The sequence below is a fragment of the Triturus cristatus genome, chromosome 4_1 (assembly GCF_964204655.1).
Source record: "Triturus cristatus chromosome 4_1, aTriCri1.1, whole genome shotgun sequence".
Classification (NCBI taxonomy): Eukaryota; Metazoa; Chordata; class Amphibia; order Caudata; family Salamandridae; genus Triturus; species Triturus cristatus.
This window is the reverse complement of record NC_140585.1, coordinates 135,703,204-135,710,703: the sequence shown is the minus strand read 5'-3', so window position 1 is coordinate 135,710,703 and position 7,500 is coordinate 135,703,204. Positions and strand designations below refer to the sequence as shown.

The following is a 7,500-nucleotide window of genomic DNA, read 5'->3' as shown; positions in this document are numbered from 1 at the left end:
ACCTATGTGAGTGTGAAAAATTAGCATATGCAGGAAGGAGCAATTTGTCCTACTTTCAAAACAGTTTCACTCCACGTCTGGAAACTTCCAGAGCTATGTAGAGAATACAAATGAGCTTTAAACTCATGAGGAAAGAGGTTTGTATGCAAAAAGGAAAACAAAAGCATATCGTACTCATAAAATACTCAATATATAGATTCCAAAAAAGTGCTTCCAGCGAAAAGAGCTGAAAGAACACTATGGGATGTAAACCTGAATACCTTTCAATAATATGTTCTCCATCCATGCATACCACCTACATGATAAAAATCCTCTCAGGTGGACGGATGACCGCGTGGCCTAATGGATAAGGCGTCTGACTTAGGATCAGAAGATTGAGGGTTCGAGTCCTTTCGTGGTCGTTTTTGGCCAATGGTCACACAATCTGCTTTACATTCAGAGTGGAAAAAGTCTTTTCCAATACTCTTGTAGTCCTCACTTTCTCAGTACTAATCATTAATAAAGTGGAGTACATACTGTAAACTCATTCAGGTTGCATCTTCAGTCTAACTACTTGTGCATTTTAGTGGCATTAAAAAGTGCTTCTATGCCGACGCACTGAATATGTAATAGGTTTGCAGAATTTTGACGTGACAGAATGGGTTTTTAGCTTAAGTGTGTGTAGAAGAACTGCAAGGTGTGTGCCTATGTGTGCATAGAGTGCTACATGTGTAAAATCTGTATGATTTGGGCAGTTAAAGTGCTATTTTTGCCTCCGAGTAAGAAAAGTACTACACAAAATGTATAAAGGATCGGCACATTGGCTGCCTTTGCTGATGCCCCCGTTGCCTAATTTGTAGTGCAATGGTTAAGTTGCAAAGTGTGGTTGAACTTGGTTAGGAGACTTGGTGCCTCTTTCCGTGTCCTACTGATGATAAGGATGGCTTGATACCATTTTCTAAGCCCAGTATATTGCGAAAAGAAGTAAGTGAAGAAGAAGTGTGGAGTCGAAAGTGGTTCTCCAATTTCTCTCCACTTGCTAAAATTGCAAAGTCTCCATTAAAGCATAGAAGAGAGCGTTAAAGTCAAGGATGGAAGAGGATGAAAATGGGAAGTTTACTTATAGAGAGAAGTGAGAAATGCCCTGTGTGCACACACCGGTGTCTGACCATAGAATACATTTAAATAATGCCTCTAGAAAAGAGCTATGCATGTGTGCCTCAGTGGCCTAATGGATAAGGCACTGGCCTCCTAAGCCAGAGATTGTGGGTTCAAGTCCCATCTGAGGTGATAACGAAAATCCTCCCTCTATCTTTTCCAGAAAATTAGGTAGATTTATTACATGCTTCCTCTCAGAAGTTTATGAGGGATTAGTTACTTTGAAACGGTCCCATTTTACTTGTGTACACTTCACAGTCATGTTAGTGTTCTGAAACTGCAAAGTATATTTTTAAATGCCTATTTTTGTGAGATGCATTTTCGACTGGCCAGAACATATTCCTTTGGAAAAAATGATTTGAATTGGATTGGTGTGAATCTTGTTTCTAGAGGTGGTGACAGGCTTTCAGCTACTTGAATAGGTCAAGCCAGGATTCATAAAACTTATACAACCTATGTGAGTGTGAAAAATTAGCATATGCAGGAAGGAGCAATTTGTCCTACTTTCAAAACAGTTTCACTCCACGTCTGGAAACTTCCAGAGCTATGTAGAGAATACAAATGAGCTTTAAACTCATGAGGAAAGAGGTTTGTATGCAAAAAGGAAAACAAAAGCATATCGTACTCATAAAATACTCAATATATAGATTCCAAAAAAGTGCTTCCAGCGAAAAGAGCTGAAAGAACACTATGGGATGTAAACCTGAATACCTTTCAATAATATGTTCTCCATCCATGCATACCACCTACATGATAAAAATCCTCTCAGGTGGACGGATGACCGCGTGGCCTAATGGATAAGGCGTCTGACTTAGGATCAGAAGATTGAGGGTTCGAGTCCTTTCGTGGTCGTTTTTGGCCAATGGTCACACAATCTGCTTTACATTCAGAGTGGAAAAAGTCTTTTCCAATACTCTTGTAGTCCTCACTTTCTCAGTACTAATCATTAATAAAGTGGAGTACATACTGTAAACTCATTCAGGTTGCATCTTCAGTCTAACTACTTGTGCATTTTAGTGGCATTAAAAAGTGCTTCTATGCCGACGCACTGAATATGTAATAGGTTTGCAGAATTTTGACGTGACAGAATGGGTTTTTAGCTTAAGTGTGTGTAGAAGAACTGCAAGGTGTGTGCCTATGTGTGTATAGAGTGCTACATGTGTAAAATCTGTATGATTTGGGCAGTTAAAGTGCTATTTTTGCCTCCGAGTAAGAAAAGTACTACACAAAATGTATAAAGGATCGGCACATTGGCTGCCTTTGCTGATGCCCCCGTTGCCTAATTTGTAGTGCAATGGTTAAGTTGCAGAGTGTGGTTGAACTTGGTTAGGAGACTTGGTGCCTCTTTCCGTGTCCTACTGATGATAAGGATGGCTTGATACCATTTTCTAAGCCCAGTATATTGCGAAAAGAAGTAAGTGAAGAAGAAGTGTGGAGTCGAAAGTGGTTCTCCAATTTCTCTCCACTTGCTAAAATTGCAAAGTCTCCATTAAAGCATAGAAGAGAGCGTTAAAGTCAAGGATGGAAGAGGATGAAAATGGGAAGTTTACTTATAGAGAGAAGTGAGAAATGCCCTGTGTGCACACACCGGTGTCTGACCATAGAATACATTTAAATAATGCCTCTAGAAAAGAGCTATGCATGTGTGCCTCAGTGGCCTAATGGATAAGGCACTGGCCTCCTAAGCCAGAGATTGTGGGTTCAAGTCCCATCTGAGGTGATAACGAAAATCCTCCCTCTATCTTTTCCAGAAAATTAGGTAGATTTATTACATGCTTCCTCTCAGAAGTTTATGAGGGATTAGTTACTTTGAAACGGTCCCATTTTACTTGTGTACACTTCACAGACATGTTAGTGTTCTGAAACTGCAAAGTATATTTTTAAATGCCTATTTTTGTGAGATGCATTTTCGACCGGCCAGAACATATTCCTTTGGAAAAAATGATTTGAATTGGATTGGTGTGAATCTTGTTTCTAGAGGTGGTGACAGGCTTTCAGCTACTTGAATAGGTCAAGCCAGGATTCATAAAACGTATACAACCTATGTGAGTGTGAAAAATTATCATATGCAGGAAGGAGCAATTTGTCCTACTTTCAAAACAGTTTCACTCCACGTCTGGAAACTTCCAGAGCTATGTAGAGAATACAAATGAGCTTTAAACGCATGAGGAAAGAGGTTTGTATGCAAAAAGGAAAACAAAAGCATATCGTACTCATAAAATACTCAATATATAGATTCCCAAAAAGTGCTTCCAGCGAAAAGAGCTGAAAGAACACTATGGGATGTAATCCTGAATACCTTTCAATAATATGTTCTCCATCCATGCATACCACCTACATGATAAAAATCATCTCAGGTGGACGGATGACCGCGTGGCCTAATGGATAAGGCGTCTGACTTCGGATCAGAAGATTGAGGGTTAGAGTCCCTTCGTGGTCGTTTTTGGCCAATGGTCACACAATCTGCTTTTCATTCAGAGTGGAAAAAATCTTTTCCAATACTCTTGTAGTCCTCACTTTCTCAGTACTAATCATTAATAAAGTGGAGTACATACTGTAAACTCATTCAGGTTGCATCTTCAGTCTAACTACATGTGCATTTTAGTGGCATTAAAAAGTGCTTCTATGCCGACGCACTGAATATGTAATAGGTTTGCAGAATTTTGACGTGACAGAATGGGTTTTTAGCTTAAGTGTGTGTAGAAGAACTGCAAGGTGTGTGCCTATGTGTGCATAGAGTGCTACATGTGTAAAATCTGTATGATTTGGGCAGTTAAAGTGCTGATTTTGCCTCCGAGTAAGAAAAGTACTACACAAAATGTATAAAGGATCGGCACATTGGCTGCCTTTGCTGATGCCCCCGTTGCCTAATTTGTAGTGCAATGGTTAAGTTGCAGAGTGTGGTTGAACTTGGTTAGGAGACTTGGTGCCTCTTTCCGTGTCCTACTGATGATAAGGATGGCTTGATACCATTTTCTAAGCCCAGTATATTGCGAAAAGAAGTAAGTGAAGAAGAAGTGTGGAGTCGAAAGTGGTTCTCCAATTTCTCTCCACTTGCTAAAATTGCAAAGTCTCCATTAAAGCATAGAAGAGAGCGTTAAAGTCAAGGATGGAAGAGGATGAAAATGGGAAGTTTACTTATAGAGAGAAGTGAGAAATGCCCTGTGTGCACACACCGGTGTCTGACCATAGAATACATTTAAATAATGCCTCTAGAAATGAGCTATGCATGTGTGCCTCAGTGGCCTAATGGATAAGGCACTGGCCTCCTAAGCCAGAGATTGTGGGTTCAAGTCCCATCTGAGGTGATAACGAAAATCCTCCCTCTATCTTTTCCAGAAAATTAGGTAGATTTATTACATGCTTCCTCTCAGAAGTTTATGAGGGATTAGTTACTTTGAAACGGTCCCATTTTACTTGTGTACACTTCACAGTCATGTTAGTGTTCTGAAACTGCAAAGTATATTTTTAAATGCCTATTTTTGTGAGATGCATTTTCGACCGGCCAGAACATATTCCTTTGGAAAAAATGATTTGAATTGGATTGGTGTGAATCTTGTTTCTAGAGGTGGTGACAGGCTTTCAGCTACTTGAATAGGTCAAGCCAGGATTCATAAAACGTATACAACCTATGTGAGTGTGAAAAATTAGCATATGCAGGAAGGAGCAATTTGTCCTACTTTCAAAACAGTTTCACTCCACGTCTGGAAACTTCCAGAGCTATGTAGAGAATACAAATGAGCTTTAAACGCATGAGGAAAGGGGTTTGTATGCAAAAAGGAAAACAAAAGCATATCGTACTCATAAAATACTCAATATATAGATTCCAAAAAAGTGCTTCCAGCGAAAAGAGCTGAAAGAACACTATGGGATGTAATCCTGAATACCTTTCAATAATATGTTCTCCATCCATGCATACCACCTACATGATAAAAATCATCTCAGGTGAACGGATGACCGCGTGGCCTAATGGATAAGGCGTCTGACTTCGGATCAGAAGATTGAGGGTTCGAGTCCCTTCGTGGTCATTTTTGGCCAATGGTCACACAATCTGCTTTACATTCAGAGTGGAAAAAGTCTTTTCCAATACTCTTGTAGTCCTCACTTTCTCATTACTAATCATTAATAAAGTGGAGTACATACTGTAAACTCATTCAGGTTGCATCTTCAGTCTAACTACTTGTGCATTTTAGTGGCATTAAAAAGTGCTTCTATGCCGACGCACTGAATATGTAATAGGCTTGCAGAATTTTGACGTGACAGAATGGGTTTTTAGCTTAAGTGTGTGTAGAAGAACTGCAAGGTGTGTGCCTATGTGTGCATAGAGTGCTACATGTGTAATGTCTGTATGATTTGGGCAGTTAAAGTGCTGATTTTGCCTCCGAGTAAGAAAAGTACTACAAAAAATGTATAAAGGATCGGCACATTGGCTGCCTTTGCTGATGCCCCCGTTGCCTAATTTGTAGTGCAATGGTTAAGTTGCAGAGTGTGGTTGAACTTGGTTAGGAGACTTGGTGCCTCTTTCCGTGTCCTGCTGATGATAAGGATGGCTTGATACCATTTTCTAAGCCCAGTATATTGAGAAAAGAAGTAAATCAAGAAGAAGTGTGGAGTCGAAAGTGGTTCTCCAATTTCTCTCCACTTGCTAAAATTGCAAAGTCTCCATTATAGCATAGAAGAGAGCGTTAAAGTCGGGGATGGAAGAGGATGAAAATGGGAAGTTTACTTATAGAGAGAAGTGAGAAATGCCCTGTGTGCACACACCGGTGTCTGACCATAGAATACATTTAAATAATGTCTCTAGAAAAGAGCTGTGCATGTGTGCCTCAGTGGCCTAATGGATAAGGCACTGGCCTCCTAAGCCAGAGATTGTGGGTTCGAGTCCCATCTGAGGTGATAACAAAACTCCTCCCTCTATCTTTTCCAGAAAATTAGGTAGATTTATTACATGCTTCCTCTCAGAAGTTTATGAGGGATTAGTTACTTTGAAACGGTCCCATTTTACTTGTGTACACTTCACAGACATGTTAGTGTTCTGAAACTTCAAAGTATATTTTTAAATGCCTATTTTTGTGAGATGCATTTTCGACTGGCCAGAACAAATTCCTTTGGAAAAAATGATTTGAATTGGATTGGTGTGAATCTTGTTTCTAGAGGTGGTGACAGGCTTTCAGCTACTTGAATAGGTCAAGCCAGGATTCATAAAACTTATACAACCTATGTGAGTGTGAAAAATTAGCATATGCAGGAAGGAGCAATTTGTCCTACTTTCAAAACAGTTTCACTCCACGTCTGGAAACTTCCAGAGCTATGTAGAGAATACAAATGAGCTTTAAACTCATGAGGAAAGAGGTTTGTATGCAAAAAGGAAAACAAAAGCATATCGTACTCATAAAATACTCAATATATAGATTCCCAAAAAGTGCTTCCAGCGAAAAGAGCTGAAAGAACACTATGGGATGTAAACCTGAATACCTTTCAATAATATGTTCTCCATCCATGCATACCACCTACATGATAAAAATCATCTCAGGTGGACGGATGACCGCGTGGCCTAATGGATAAGGCGTCTGACTTCGGATCAGAAGATTGAGGGTTAGAGTCCCTTCGTGGTCGTTTTTGGCCAATGGTCACACAATCTGCTTTTCATTCAGAGTGGAAAAAATCTTTTCCAATACTCTTGTAGTCCTCACTTTCTCAGTACTAATCATTAATAAAGTGGAGTACATACTGTAAACTCATTCAGGTTGCATCTTCAGTCTAACTACTTGTGCATTTTAGTGGCATTAAAAAGTGCTTCTATGCCGACGCACTGAATATGTAATAGGTTTGCAGAATTTTGACGTGACAGAATGGGTTTTTAGCTTAAGTGTGTGTAGAAGAACTGCAAGGTGTGTGCCTATGTGTGCATAGAGTGCTACATGTGTAAAATCTGTATGATTTGGGCAGTTAAAGTGCTGATTTTGCCTCCGAGTAAGAAAAGTACTCCACAAAATGTATAAAGGATCGGCACATTGGCTGCCTTTGCTGATGCCCCCGTTGCCTAATTTGTAGTGCAATGGTTAAGTTGCAGAGTGTGGTTGAACTTGGTTAGGAGACTTGGTGCCTCTTTCCGTGTCCTACTGATGATAAGGATGGCTTGATACCATTTTCTAAGCCCAGTATATTGAGAAAAGAAGTAAGTGAAGAAGAAGTGTGGAGTCGAAAGTGGTTCTCCAATTTCTCTCCACTTGCTAAAATTGCAATGTCTCCATTAAAGCATAGAAGAGAGCGTTAAAGTCGGGGATGGAAGAGGATGAAAATGGGAAGTTTACTTATAGAGAGAAGTGAGAAATGCCCTGTGTGCACACACCGGTGTCTGAC

General features: G+C 39.9%; 7 non-coding genes across 7 annotated transcripts; all 7 read left to right on the top strand.

The window, feature by feature from the left end:
• The first annotated feature begins 1,196 nt into the window (after positions 1-1,196).
• TRNAR-CCU (transfer RNA arginine (anticodon CCU)) lies at positions 1,197-1,269 on the top strand. The gene has a single exon. It is a non-coding gene; the product is annotated as a tRNA-Arg (tRNA).
• A 1,515-nt stretch (positions 1,270-2,784) lies between these two features.
• Positions 2,785-2,857, top strand: TRNAR-CCU (transfer RNA arginine (anticodon CCU)). The gene has a single exon. It is a non-coding gene; the product is annotated as a tRNA-Arg (tRNA).
• Positions 2,858-3,504: 647 nt separating this feature from the next.
• On the top strand, positions 3,505-3,577 carry TRNAR-UCG (transfer RNA arginine (anticodon UCG)). Its single transcript has one exon. It is a non-coding gene; the product is annotated as a tRNA-Arg (tRNA).
• A 795-nt stretch (positions 3,578-4,372) lies between these two features.
• TRNAR-CCU (transfer RNA arginine (anticodon CCU)) lies at positions 4,373-4,445 on the top strand. Its single transcript has one exon. It is a non-coding gene; the product is annotated as a tRNA-Arg (tRNA).
• A 647-nt stretch (positions 4,446-5,092) lies between these two features.
• On the top strand, positions 5,093-5,165 carry TRNAR-UCG (transfer RNA arginine (anticodon UCG)). Its single transcript has one exon. It is a non-coding gene; the product is annotated as a tRNA-Arg (tRNA).
• Positions 5,166-5,960: 795 nt separating this feature from the next.
• On the top strand, positions 5,961-6,033 carry TRNAR-CCU (transfer RNA arginine (anticodon CCU)). Its single transcript has one exon. It is a non-coding gene; the product is annotated as a tRNA-Arg (tRNA).
• Positions 6,034-6,680: 647 nt separating this feature from the next.
• Positions 6,681-6,753, top strand: TRNAR-UCG (transfer RNA arginine (anticodon UCG)). The gene has a single exon. It is a non-coding gene; the product is annotated as a tRNA-Arg (tRNA).
• Positions 6,754-7,500: the final 747 nt, after the last annotated feature.